This window comes from Python bivittatus, unplaced genomic scaffold (assembly GCF_059951505.1).
Source record: "Python bivittatus isolate LINGU-HERP-01145 unplaced genomic scaffold, Pbiv_v1 ctg000040_np1212, whole genome shotgun sequence".
In the NCBI taxonomy this organism is placed as follows: domain Eukaryota; kingdom Metazoa; phylum Chordata; class Lepidosauria; order Squamata; family Pythonidae; genus Python; species Python bivittatus.
The window spans coordinates 1541333-1555662 of NW_028277032.1; the positions used below are offsets into that span (position 1 = coordinate 1541333).

Sequence of the window (14330 nt, forward strand, 5' to 3'; positions counted from 1 at the left end):
TCCCCCAGCCCGCTCATCCCCAGCCAGCCTGTGGCTAAGAGCTAGCATGAATGGAATTTATTGAGCCACAAGAGATACAACATTACACAAAGACAAATTTAATAAATAAATAAATAAATCTGCAAAAGAGGATTACTCTCAACTATGTTGGCTTGTAGTCCCCAGAAATCCTCAGCCAGGATTCACGCACTGGGCTGCACTAAGCCTGTTCGGTTTTTATTTGCTCACTTCTGTTGATTTATTTAATTTTCACCCAACTTTTCATTCATGTTCCCAGGGCAGTCCACATAGTGCTCCCTCGTTCTATTTTTCTCCACAACAACCCTCTGAGGTGGGCTGGGCTGTGAGAGGGTGACCGGCTCAAAGATACCCAGTGAACTTGCATGGCTGTGGGTGGATTTGAACCTTGGTCTTCCTGCTCCTAGGCCATCACCTTAGCTACGTCTTCATGCAATATGTTCTTGTCACCCGGTCAGGAAAGAATTAGTGGCTGCATTTGTACAACATGCTCAGTGTGGTTAGCATTAACCTTGGTTAGTTATTTTGTGGCTTACCATATTGTACGAACCTAGCCTATTTAGTTAGACCACAGTTGTGCAGTATTGTTACAATGTTTTAGATGAACCCAGAAAATGTTTGAATTCAATAATTAAGTTGAGCATCTTGGGTGAAACAGCACTGTGAGAACAAGGTGTGCACTGGGCGGCGCTTGACTAAAAATGCACCATGACCCAACTCAATGGTGCCTTTGCATGCAAGGATTACGATAGCTGAGCATGTGGAATGGGAAATAGCATTTCAGCAGGAAAGTTTACTTTCAAAGGCAGCTCGAATCAATTAACCTGCTCAGATCAACCCTCGTTCACTCTGCTGAGTAGGCACAAATGTGTTTGAGTGTGTAACTTGGGCAGTGGGGAGAGCCTATGTGCTTTCAGCTGATCAACTAAAACACATATAATTAACAACCAGATCATCATCATTACCCTGGGTTAAAATCCCTATTTTTCACCCGTCTCTGGAGGAATAAATATAAGAACTACTGTAATGGACATAAGATGGATGCAGTGGTACATCAGCCCATTTTTTCTTCTGGTAATTTCTGCTACCCTTTCAAAGTTCTGACTCTCCGGTTATTTGTCTCTGCATTTTACAGCAAGCTATTCCAAACTCAGATTTTATCAAAGGGTTGAAATGCTGCCCAGGTCCAAAGTGGCAAAGAACAAACAAAACAGAATGGAGGATATTTCATTCGGTGGAAATAGAGCTATGGCGTGGTTCCTTAGAGGCGCATTTTGGGCGAAACGTGGGTTGGTCTCCCTCCAGCTTCCACATGAGATGACAACCAGGATCATCTATCTCCCTTGTGGATACGCTTATGAGGATAATAAAGGAAGAACAACTTTTCCCCCAAACCTTCGCAATCATTCTGAGAGGCAAGACAGTTCTGCCCTGTTGCTAAGAAGCAAGCAGTGTTCACAAGGGCAATGCTGATGTTCCTTATTCCCAGCTCAAAAGCAAAGAGGCATCTGATTGTCAGAACCAACAAACCTAGACCTGCTTCTTCGTTCAGCACTCAGAATCCTGAACTAAATGTTTTTCAGCCCCAGTTCTTAGCATGCCACCCAAGGCTTAGGTGCCGAAGGTCACAGGAGGTCTTCCATAGTTGCTACTTAGCAAAAGGCCCTTAGCCTGAGTATATTTTTACCCACAAACAGTTCTGCTTCTTAGGTGGACTCTCTTTTGCTTGGCTAATGATTAGGGCTGCTGTATAGGGGCTACAAAAATAGATGACTGCAAAAGGAGCATTGGCTGTAGACCAGATCTGGTAGCCCTGCTATTGATGGAGTTCCTGGGGTCTATTGCTTACCTTCTCAATGATGACTCAGTAGCTCAGTTGATGCTTCAGGACCCAGAACACAATAATTTCCAGCTTTAACTCTAAATCTCTCTCAAATAAGATATTTCAATGGGAGGGAGGGAGGAGAAATGACACATAGCTCGAAGCAGTAGGCCTTTCCTCATGTTCCTGTGTGTCACTGTAAGCTCTGAAACAAAAATTAGATCTTTTCCCCAAGGAAGAATGTGTGAACTCAAGATCCCTAGAGTGTGTCTCCTAATTACCAGTTATGACCAGTTGCTGTCATGGTTCAACCACAGAACATTTTTGCAAAGGACATTGCAGCTTCTGAAAAATGGTCCCTGGGGGGCCTTTTAGAGGCATCCAAGGCTGCAGCTTCAGCTCTTTCTCTTCCTGCCAAGTCCATTAAAAAAGCAAATAGACTTCAGTTACGAGGCTGAGGAGGAGCATGGTGGAGACGTTGATGGGTTAGTCTAGGCCACAAGATGCTCTTGGGCAGATCAGCGGGCTGTTTTCTACACAGCAGGAGAAGCTGACAGAACATTTTAGATAAGACTGTTCAGTTGCCATCAAAAACTGGCCTAAAGCAAACATCTATGGATTTTAAGGTTCCTCATTAGGCAAAATGTTTGAGAAAATATATGCGAGGAGCTGTTAGGGATCACCAATGTTTCCATGGAAATAGCCATGTTTTCAATAAGTTAATAAGAAACAAGGCAGAAAAACATTAGCCGGGGAGCATCTCCAGATACTGTAGTGCCTAAAGCGAGACAGACAGAAAGGTCCTGGGTCGTGTTAAGATAAGGTGTCCGAGGACTCCCAGAAAACCTTAAAATATTTCAGAGCAGGAAGAGAGGAAGAGCTTGGAAGAGAAGTGCATAGAGGAGAATTGGAAGTCATGGCTGTCTGCAGGAGGGGTCCAGAAAGTCAAGTTGGTGGGCAATCAAAGCCGTACCCTTTGCTAGGTTGTGGCCACCTCCCTGCAGGCCCCCCTGTAGGAAGGTGAGAACAGAAGCAGCGTGTTGGGGTAGGGAATGATAGTCTAGGCCAGTGTTTTGTGGCACTGTGTCCTGGCACATAATTCTGGCCATTTTATGATACCTCCTGAAAATGCTTTTCTATAGCAACAGCCTTATTTTGCCTCCTTATCATATCAAAACAGGGATCATATGCTGTACTAAAAAAGACCAAAATGGAAGACGTATTCACCAGAGTCGAATGACTTTATGGCAGTTGATTTTAATGGAGTAGCTTTTATGTCAGCGGTGACTGCTGCCATCCCACCTCCCCTCTCCTTCTTCTTTCTTGCCTCCTCCCAAACGGAGCCCATGCGCTGCTTTGGAAACTCTTTCCAAGGCCTGCAAAACCATGGTCTTCCAGAACCTCGTGGAAATTGCAGTGACAACAACAACAACAAACCTTGTGTGTGTGTGTTGACTAACCTACTATATGCTTGTTCAAAATGCCATCAGTTTGGGGGAGTGAACAAGGGAGGGGATGGAGATGAAAGTGGGCAGAAGAAGAAAAAAAGAAAAGAAAAGAACAGGGTGATCGAATATCCCATTAGAAAAGAGCTAGCTGCTTTTTCCATTATAAAAAGCAAAGCAGCATTGAAATGTAAGAACCCTGGACTGTAGTTCTCAAAACAAGGATGAATGGGAAAGAAGCATAATTTTGCAACAAACAAAATGCTTCCTGCATTCTGGCCTACCAGATGTATCTGGGAGGCTTGCATACCAGACAGGAGGAATACAACTCTCTTCAGATCTTTCTTGCTCCCTAGCAACTGCTGGCTTACATACAACTGAAGTCCAACAAATGCAATGTCTGAAATTCAGAGACCGATTTGAAACAACAATGGGCAACATTTGGGGTTGCGGGCATCTCCTCCATTGCAATCACTTTCTTTTGCTTTGGAAAGAAGCCTATCTTTATGAAAGCTACCTTGGATTTTTCAGCAACTCATGATTAAGCAAACACATTGTTAGATATACAGTAACCCTAGATCGGAAGCTTTTGTGCAGGGCTGGCACCAGAAATGGGTAATGTTGGAGGCCCATGCTTTTCAGTGGGTACCACTGATCAATAGTGTCCCTGGGCCAGCCCCAAAAAGGAACTCCCCAAGGTATGAGAGCAGTAAAAGAAAAAAGTTGGTTCGCTCCCCTTGCCCTCCCTCTCTGGTTGTGACACAGAGGAGAACAAACCTAGAAACAGAGGGGAAGAAGAGGCAGACCCATGAAGGAGATCTTCCCTGAGCAGAATAGAAGAAGGACCATTTTACAAAAGAGCTCCGATGCGTCTTCCAACCACAGAAAAGGAGCACGGAACACTCTGAGCAAGGAATATAATGCACATTCTTTAGTGTCCTAAGAAACATGCCCACCCCACAACAGGAAATTTGTAGCACAGCTTTCAAATTGCCATTGATTCTCCTGATTGCCTTGTTCGCTTATTCCTAGCGATTGTATCTTCCTTGCTAAAATTCCTGCACTAGGCTTCCTTTACAAACATCTGAACAGATAACCAACACCACTGTTCCACCCTGTTAAGTTATTTTCATTCATTCATTTTAAGCAAGCGAGGAATAGCTCCCTTTTTCACCTGCTGGATTCAAGGTACCTCTTTTCTTTTTTTAAAAAAATCTACAACTGAAGCTACAATAAACCTTCCTTGTAAAAATCCATAAAGATGTAACAGAAAGAGAAACAAAGCCAAGCCAAGCCAACTCTTAGACGCTGATCTTGGAAAGTGACCCCTTTCAGACTTGATTAAATTGGGGGCAGTTTTTGCTTTGCATTTTTGATCCCGCTCCAGAAGAACTTTCTCCCTATAGCAAGCATGGGCATTGCAACACCTGGGCTCTCGCTGTTGTTGTGGAAGATGTTTGTATTCTTCTTCTTCTAAAAATAGTAGCTGATGCAACACCAAGCAGTAAGGGAGGAGAAAAAGAAAACAGGGCAGCAAGCGAGAGGCGTCTGCTGTTTACAGCAATCCTTAGCCAGTTTCTGGGAAAAAAAAAACAACCCAACCCCTAAGTCAGGAAGATGGAATGTCTTTTTTTATACACTGTCCAGCAAAGAACGAAGAGTATCAAAGGGCTGAATGGAGTACAAGAGATTTAGCCTTGGACGTCATTGTAGGAGAGACGTGTTAGTCTACGACAGCCAAAAATCAGGAGGAGTCCGGCTGCGTCTTTCCCAACTAACCGATACTAGTGAAAGGCATCCACTTTTGTGAGCTGTGCTTCGTCAGATGCGTCTGTGAGCAGGGGCCACCAAGCCTCATGCCGTTCAATAACATTCATTAGTCAGAAAAGGTGCAACCAGACTCCTTGGATGTGAGTCATAGTAACAGGTAGAATGGGGGGCTACTTCACCGTCTTGTAACCATGTTCAGGGCCAGAGTCAGCAATCGGGACCAGGTTTCAGAGACATAGAAAATCCTGCCTAATTAACGGGTGGAATTTCTGGCCAGCATATGTTGGGGTGATCAGACAAGTTTAGAAGGTAAGTATAATGGTCTGTGAGAATAACCTCGAGGAATAACAAGAAGAGCCACAACCAAGACCATGGTCAGATAAGAGAAATCTGAAAGCTCTTCTTCCTGTTCCTCAAGGTTGTTCTCATAGCCCATTATGGCAAGGGAGTGGGCACTGATGGAAGGTATAGTCCATTCTGTCCCCTGGGAACTGAGCTAGCTCACTTTTGCACACCAGGCCACCACTAGGGTTTAAGAGGTCTCGGAGCTCAAAGTCCACCCCATATGTGGCACAGCATTGGACCTCAGTTCCTAAGAACATAAGAAGAATCTTCAGGCTGGATCAGACCAAGGACCACGGAGTTCAGGATTCCGTGTCACACAGAGGCCAACGAAGTCCAACTGGAAAGCCCACAAATATGGACAGGGAAGTGGTTGCCTTCTGCTACAGTTGCTCCACCACAGCTGGCATTTAAGGTCTGCCCCTGTGATTCTGGAGGTGGCGGGCAGCCCAGAAAGACCGCTAACCAGTGACCATCCATTTAGGACCTGTTTCTGACTGAAAAAAGGACTCAGGCAACAAATGGAGGCAAAAGGAATTCAAGTCCAGACTGGGAAAGCTGGATGGGAGGGAGAAGGTAGCGGGGAGAAAGATGGAGCAATGGCCAGACTTGGGGGATTGAGATGAGTGCCAGGCAAAGAAATCCTCTGTTTTTGTTTTCCTCCCAGTTCCGAAGGTAGCAAGATAGCTCTCATGCTTACGGACTGAGACTGCAGCTGATGCCTGACCGATGCTACTAACGAAACCTGGAACCGCATCCTGTAGAGCAGCATTTCTTAAAGCGTGGTCCAAGGACCCCTGGGGATCCCCCAAGACCCTCTCAGGAGTCCACAAAATCACAATTATTTGCCAGACATTGAAGATATTTGCAAAAATGTGAAACAATGTCACTCTTCTTCTTTTTTATTTCTTAAAATAAATTTTAAGAAATTTTATTTTATTATTTCTTAAAAAATAATAGTATTTTTCATGAAAAATATTTAGTTTATGTTAATATCTAATGGGTTTAATATTGTTTATTTTTACATGATTCAATAAATAAATACTCTACAAATACAGTAGAGTCTCGCTTATCCGACATAAACGGGCCAGCAGAACGTCAGATAAGCGAAAATGTCGGATAACACACAGTAACGACTGAGTGTGGTAAAAAAAAAAAAACAATCCGCTGCGCCTGTTGCAATCGATTTTTGCATTGCGGCGCCGCACCGTCAGGAGCAACAAGAAAGAGTACACTCACACTCGCAAACAAGCGGCACACTTTTCTCGTCACCGATTTATGCGTGTTGTGTTTTTTTTAGGGGCATCGGATAAGACAGAATGTCGGATAAGCGAAGGTCGGTTAAACGAGACTCTACTGTACATCCATTTTAATTTTTAATGTGGTAAATGTCAGTATGAGAGCCAGTTTGGTGTAGGGGTTAAAATATCAGGCTAGAAAACAGGAGACTATGAGTTCTAGTCCTGCCTTAGGCATGAAACCAGCCGGGTGACCTTGGGCCAGTCCTTCTCTGTCAGCCCTAGGAAGAAGGCAATGGCAAGACCTTGCCAAGAAAACTGCAGGGACTAGTCCAGGCAGTCCCCAGGAGTCAAAACACTGACTCGAAGGCACCCTCTCCCCCCCAAAACCAATAAATATAACCCATACAAACAAAAGCTCTTTGGGGGTCCTCTATAATTTTTAAAAGTTGAAGGGGTCTTGAGAGCGAAAAGTTTAAGAAACACTGCTGTAGAGAATCAGGGAAATGACCTTGAAGGAAACAGGCAAGAACTGTCACATAAGCAAAGAGGGCTGAAACGTTCTTTAAGTCCTAAGAAGCAATGTAGTATTTGGAACTGACTCAGGGAGCCTCCTCCCTGATTCACTGGCACATAAGGAAGGGAGGTCAAACACGATCAGGGTTGGAAGATTCTCTTATTATAGCCAATCTCAGTAATAGTAGTTCTAGTCTTCCAGTGGGGTCTGTTTCCTGATCTGGTCTACTCCAAAGGGCCGGCTATCCTCTGCAGGACAAACAGCCAGGGGTGCCTTTGACCTGTCTCTCTCTTGCACTAAAAGCTGAGAAGCTGCACAAACCTCTTTTTAAATTCTGCATTATTCTTTCAATCATCTAGCGGAAATAGTAACTTTAATCTTAGTTTAAACTTTGGTTAGTTTCAAGCACGCTGCTTGAACCAAAGCCCATTTAATCTAATCTACGGTTCAGTGTGCTGTATGAGCACAGGAAATGAGCTAATTCAAGGACCAAGTTAAGTACATTGTTGAAACCTAGCTATTTAATTTAAACCGTTCAAGGGAAGATCTGAATGTTCTCTTTGTCACTATGCAATCTTCAAGTGTTCCACAGCTGCCTTGGCCCCCCATCCTTCCGTTAAATCCCAGGGGTCAATACTGTGAGGAAATCCCTAGGGTGGCATTTGTGCCATGCTAACGGGGAGTTGTGTCCTTGAGAAAGAGGTGAAGAACATCTCCTTCCCCTGGAGAAATTCAGAGCAACTGTCTACTGCGTTACTCTGCCCACAATTTTGGTGGAGAACTTCAAAAGAATCTCTGCCTGCAGCTGAGGGTCCAGATGGAATCTTTAATATGTGATGGCAGATGGTCCATTGCAGCAATTTTACAAACTCTCCAGATAACACCTGTTTTCTATACCCCACAGCCCCTGCTTTAGCTTCCCTCCTTCTGCCTATTATCTAAATGGGGCTAATTCATTGAGGTTGAAGCAGATCACAAATGGCCTGTCAAATTTTGTGGACAGAGAAAATGGGTGGTTGATTTTCCCACATTTTTCCAGAGGATGGAGAATTCTCCAATGATTTCCCCAACTCAGGATTCCTGCTTAGCAGTTGTAGTTGCAATGCAACTGGGGGTGGGTGGTGGATGGGGGAATCTTAGAGGAACTTCCCTCCTGATGTCCTATTTTGGGGATGAATGGAAGACACTGACCAACTAAGAGACAATTGTGTAGGGAAAGACAGGCCATTCACACACATTGCTTGGACACCTTGATGCTAAAGTAGTTCAAGAAGACTATATTTGATCCATGAGAATGTATCTAGAATCTGTGGTTTTGATCCATGAGAATATATCTAGAATCCCCTTCTCAAAATCAAATGTCCAAAGCAGATTTTCTTGCATCAGAGTGAAATAAAGTCTGGCTACAAAGTCTAGACAGAAAGAAAAGAGTATAGATCAGCATTTTTCACACTTGGCAGCTTTAAGATATGTGGACTTCAACTCCCAGAATTCCCCAGCCAGCATGAAGTCCACACATCTTAAAGTTGCCAAGGTTGAGAAACTCTGGTCTAGATAAAAAGAAATGTTATGGTATATGGAGAAGGGGGAGAGGGGAATCTTTGTCAACTGTGACTGTCCTTTTTCGTTGCTGCTTCATCTTGGACATTGCTCCCTCCCACAGCTACTGTCACATTTGCTTGTGTGCTGGTGCACATATGCACCCTAGCTCATAACTCCTCCCATTTGGAGGGGAGAGAATGGGAAACAAGGCAAGATGGAGGAGGGCAGGATTAATATTAGGAAGATCAAGGATCCCACTATCATTTGAGATCTGGATGAAAGCACAGCTGGATTTTCAGCTGCAAACGGTGGACCTGCCATGAAGTGTACAGATACCGTATTGCAGATCTGACAGAAGAAAGAATGGGAGGAACACGCGGCATTTGGCGAGGAGGGAGGAAGGCCGGGTGGCAATTTGCCAACCCAATTAAAAGAGTCTGGCAAAAGAAAAGAAAACAAAAAGTCAGTATCTGAAGCTATAAGGGAAGCTATTAGGTCCCCTTTCACTCTCCCCAGCTCAGGGAAGCAATTGAGAATATTTCAAGACTTGAAACAAAGCTAGCAGGAACCACGGATGTGCTTGGAATAAGGACATCTGCTGCTGAGCAAAGACAGATGCACAAATGAGCAACTCTGCGTGCAAGGAAGCAGAACAGAATTGCCTCCAAGTTCATCAAACCGCCTGCTCTCCCCTTCGAAGGGCCTGGCCTGTTAATCCTAGCTCAGCTCTGCTTGCCTTGTCTGACTCAGGGCAAGCAGCAAAACTGCAGGTGATCCGAAGCGGGCGTTTAGTTTTGGGAGGGTGGAATGGAGAACAACCACAGGAGAATACTTCCTCTTCAGTTTAGGATTCTGCTAACCCCACAAGATGCCCTCCCAATGGAAAATTTGCCCAGACACTTTGGAAAGATGGATGCCTTCCAAATGTGTTGGAACTGCAATGCACATAAAGCTTTATGATACACTGAAGCATATGCAAGCTGAGAAGGATGGAACTGTGGGCTGACACATTTGAATATTTTGTGCCTCAATGTCCCTAAAAACCAAGCCACCAAACCAGGAGAGAAGAGGAGTGTTTGAGGACCTCCAACAATTAGACTTGTTTAAGGATTCAGGTGGCCGTTGTTTGAACTGTTGCCACTAAAAGAATCTAAGTGGTAAAACCTTTTTTGAGTTGAGCTGGACTCCTGGTGGCTTCATGGAATCTCATGACTTCATCAGATCAGCCAGGGACAGCAAGGTCCTGCCACCACATTGGCCTAAAATAAAGACTTCCTTGAGTTAGCCCCAGCTCCTGGTACTTCATGGGCATGTCAATAATATAGAAATGGTTTGCTACTCTCTTCTTCAAGGATTTTTTAAACTTCTCAACCCTGGGATTTCCTGGTGATCTTCCGGACTCAATCCAACTTTGAGATCAGCTAAGGATGGCTAAGACCTGCTAGACCTGGAAAGGGTTCCTTGAGTTGACCTTCCCTTCCCTTCCCTTCCCTTCCCTTCCCTTCCCTTCCCTTCCCTTCCCTTCCCTTCCCTTCCCTTCCCTTCCCTTCCCTTCCCCTCAGTCTTGACTTCTGGTGACTGCCTAGACAAGTCCCTGCAGTTTTCTCTTCAACCTTTTTAAAAATGGTTTGCCCTTGCCTTCTTCCTAGGGCTGAGAGCGACTGGTCCAAAGCCCCCCCAACTGGCTTTTGAGCCAAGGCAGGACCAGAACTCACAGTCTTGCAGTTTCTACTCCAATTCTTCAATCACCTCACCAAACTGGCTCTCAGACCTCATGTTTGCTTAATTTAACACATAACTGTGATGTCCTCCTCATGATACTACTTGGCAATACGTAGACCAAAAGAGAGAAAAGGCAGCACATCGGACCACAGCTGGGATGAGAGGCGTCCCCACAAAGTAGGAGCATGTCACTTGCCAAAGAGAAGCTGCACTTAGAAAGGCATTGTTACTTCTTTTGACCACCAGGAGGCATGTCATACCTCGAAAATGTGGGCATGACATAGGTAACATCCGTATCTCTCTGGTCTGAGCGCTTAAGAAGAGGAAGGTGGACTATATGCCTTTCACGAAGGCATTTCCAAACAAAGGCATTGTTCGGCCTTGTGTTGGATAGTAGGCAGAAGACCAAAAAGAAGCCGCAATGGCAGAAGAGAGACTGGCTAGCCACCCTCACTAAGCCTCTGAGCAAAGTGTTTTCAAAGGTCATTACACGCATTAAGAGTATTGCTAGAACTCTCAGCACACTGCATGAGTTTCTCAAGTGGGAGATCAGCACGTCCCCTGAAATGACTTCATGTGACTCTGGAGGAGCTTCAAGTTATGATGAAAGTTTGCTCAATATTTCAAATGTAGGAAGAAGGAGAAGGAAGGAGAAAGGAGAGATGGAGGGAAGCAACATATATGTGAACAGAAGACACAGGGAAACGGCATGTCCGTCTCTAGCTGTGTTTATACAACATGTTCAATTAGGTCAGGTAAAAACATGACAGGTACTTTTGCTTAACATGCTAAACTTGGCTTGTGTTAATGTTGGTTAGTCTTCCTGAAGATTAGCATAGTACAGTGTTTCTCAACCTTGGCAACTTTAAGATGTGTAACCTTCAAGCAAGGCTGGCTGGGGAATTCTGGGAGTTGAAATCCACACATCTTAAAGTTGCCAAGGTTGAGAAACATCACAGTACATGAACTCATACGCTTAGTTTATTTTTTTGATATCAGCAGGTGGAGGCATCTGCCTGACCTAGTTTGGGCTTGGAAGCTAAGCAGGGTCAGGCCAGGTTAACACTTGGATGGGTGGCTTCCAGTGAATTGCAAGGCTGTAGGCTTGACTGAGACAGCAAAAAAACATCCTGGAAAATAACCACTGCCAGCCAGTTTGGCATCGTTCACAAGAAAACTACACGAATGTGTCAGTATATACATTATACAGCACATTTACTGTTCATAGCAGGTCTGGGACTCCAATTCAGCCTTTCTCCTTGCAAAAGGAGGCAGGGGGCCTTCCCCATTAAGTTACATCATCCTTCCTTAGAGCTGCGGCAGCCTTTGGATTTTTCACATTGCCCCAAGCACAAATTCACTGCTTCTGTGCCAAACGCCTCCCGTGTGACCCCGTACCATTTGGAAGGAGCAGAATTGCCCTCAGAGGCTTCCCAACCCAAATGGGTCCCTTCTGGACTTGATAGGACAATCCCTAAAAAATGGAAATGGAGTTGGGGATCGGATGGAATTGACAGCTGAGGTCACCTCTCTTTTGAGCCCGGGTGGGGGGCCGGCAGCCCCTCGCCAGCTTGCCAGGGTCTCTTGTGGTGGCCTGCAGCAAACTGCCAGGAGCGGTTCAGACCGCGCTCTGTCAGTGAGGAACACTGCTGATCTAGCAGCTCCACGGAGCCTTCTGCCTGTCAGTCAGAACTGGCCGCGGATCCGTTCAGCAACTGGCCAAGGTCTACATCAAAGGCAGGCCATTTTTTTGTGGCTCGGAGGGCTTTGTTTTTAATTTTTTTTCCTTCTGAGGGTTGCAGCCCTGATGTCACCCGACTGGAAGGAATGTTCAACTCATTGGCAGGGCAGGATCTGGGTCTGGATGGGTTTTAAATGGGTTCTAACTGGGGGTATTTTAACAGGGGAAAAAATCACACCCCTGAAAAATCCATGTTGTGCCATGGCCCCTCCATAGCACAATCTGGAGTGCTCGGCAGAATGCATGTGACCCGCATCTGGTTTATATTTTACAACTGGGAGCTGCTCTTCTGGAGCTAGAGACAATGGAGAAAACCCAGACTTTGCCACCTGTTGAGCTTGGGCTCCATCTGAAAGTTGTCTTAATGCTCCTGGGGAATGACCCTCTTCCGAAGGTTTACGGCACACAAGCCAGAATTCAAGAGTTTGGCTGCCAAACTTCGTGGGAACTGGGGATTTCTGTTTTGCTGAAAATGATCTGCTCCAGGTTTTCCATCTTGGTCAGCTGAGCACATCAGCAGCCAGAGTGAGATACAGGCTCTGAGGTCCATACGAGAAGATGGACTATCAGTGGTAAAGAAAAGGCACTTTTCAGAGGCTCAGCAGCACGCTCTCTTTCCTCGTTCTTTGTACATTCAAAGATTGAGTTCCATGGTTGGAGTATTTCTTTGATGACCCCCAGCACCTTTCCCTTCCCTTCTTATTTCAGTTGGGTCCAAGTTTAAATTGCATGCTTCCTTGGGGCAAGAACTTCTTGTTCTCATTTGTCGTTTTTCACAGCATTTTTATTTTATGGCCAATGACCAGCTTGCACTCTATAAAATACCATGAGCACTAAGAGCTCTAAATAATTGCATCCAGTCATTAAACCATGATGAGCTCTATCCTAAATTAGGCCTAGTCCATCAATTCTACATGCTTTGAAAAAAATCAAAGCAGGTTCGGAAGCTGCTGGAACTCAGTTCTCTTTCTTTAGAGGTAGCAAGAAAGAAAGCCTTTTTTAATCCTTGATTTTAAGTAAATGGTAGCCTCCATCAAGGTGAGCTTGATTGCTAGCAATTACATCAGGGAGTTTGGGCAACATTGGAAGTGTTTGTCACTGCCATCATCCAGGATATTTTTCTACTTTCAGTCTACTCTACAGCTCTGGATTCCTGGTGGTCTCCCATCCAGCTTTGGAGCTCACAAAGTTGGCCAATTCTGCTGTCTTTGATGTACACAATCCCAAATTGTCCTTTTCTTTAGCAAGGTTTGTGGTATGGTAACTTGTGGATCCTCCCTTCTTGTGTGATTTGCTTTCCCAAGGCCATTAAATATCAGGACAGTTAAGTCACTGCTAAGTGACCTCTCTACTTTATAGTACTTGCCTAAATGAGCCTATTGCTGGTCCTAGTTAAAACCACATCATCACAATAATTCTTGATTGTGCCAACAGGCAATGTGTCAGCCTTTCAAGGTAGGCGAGGTCAAGAAATAGACACAGATTCCAGGAATGCTACTTGATCATTGTAGGGTATATAAACAAGATCTTGAAAGCCTGCCTCTCTCACCCTTTCCCAAGGTCAGTTCTAAGTTCCTTGACAGGTCCCTCCCTTTAATGCCAGAAGCTCTGGAAAGACTGGGGCCCAGGGCCACGAGTCCTAAAAACAGAATTAGCAAAGACATTGCTGCTGCTGTCATAAAGGGAGAGGAGAAAGGAAGAGAGCCAGTGCTAATATGGGAGGGCAGAAGGCCCAGAATCTGGCCCCGGAGATGCCAAGAGGAAATCTGGCCCATAGCTCTCTCCCTCCTGAATTCGCATCCCGTCAATCTTGGAATTCACGAATACGGAGAACTTCGATGAATTTTTCAACCGCCATTCCATTTGGGTAGCTGGGATCTTAATAAATAGCAGCACTCTGCTTTAATTCATTTAAAGCCAAACATTAATCCAAGGAGGCTCCTGGCTTCATGTATAAACCAGTATGATGGCCTTCAGCTGTCGAAGCAAGACGCCCATCCGAATTTAAGCCGTGCAAAGGCAAATACCCACCAAGTGCCAAGAAAGCAGCCTTTGTCAGGGACACAAGCCTGCACCAACCTTTCTTCCACTCATTAATAGTTGCATTGATTGTTATAGACCTCATCATCAGAGCAATTCATCTTGGGCCTGTTAAGACATTGGCTCTCTAGAT

General features: G+C 44.9%; 1 protein-coding gene across 6 annotated transcripts in view; it reads right to left on the minus strand.

Annotated features, from left to right (window-relative positions):
- The window catches only part of COL16A1 (collagen type XVI alpha 1 chain), a 168723-nt gene that overhangs the window by 143524 nt on the left and 10869 nt on the right, over positions 1-14330 (minus strand). The gene's annotated exons all lie outside the window — the stretch shown is intronic.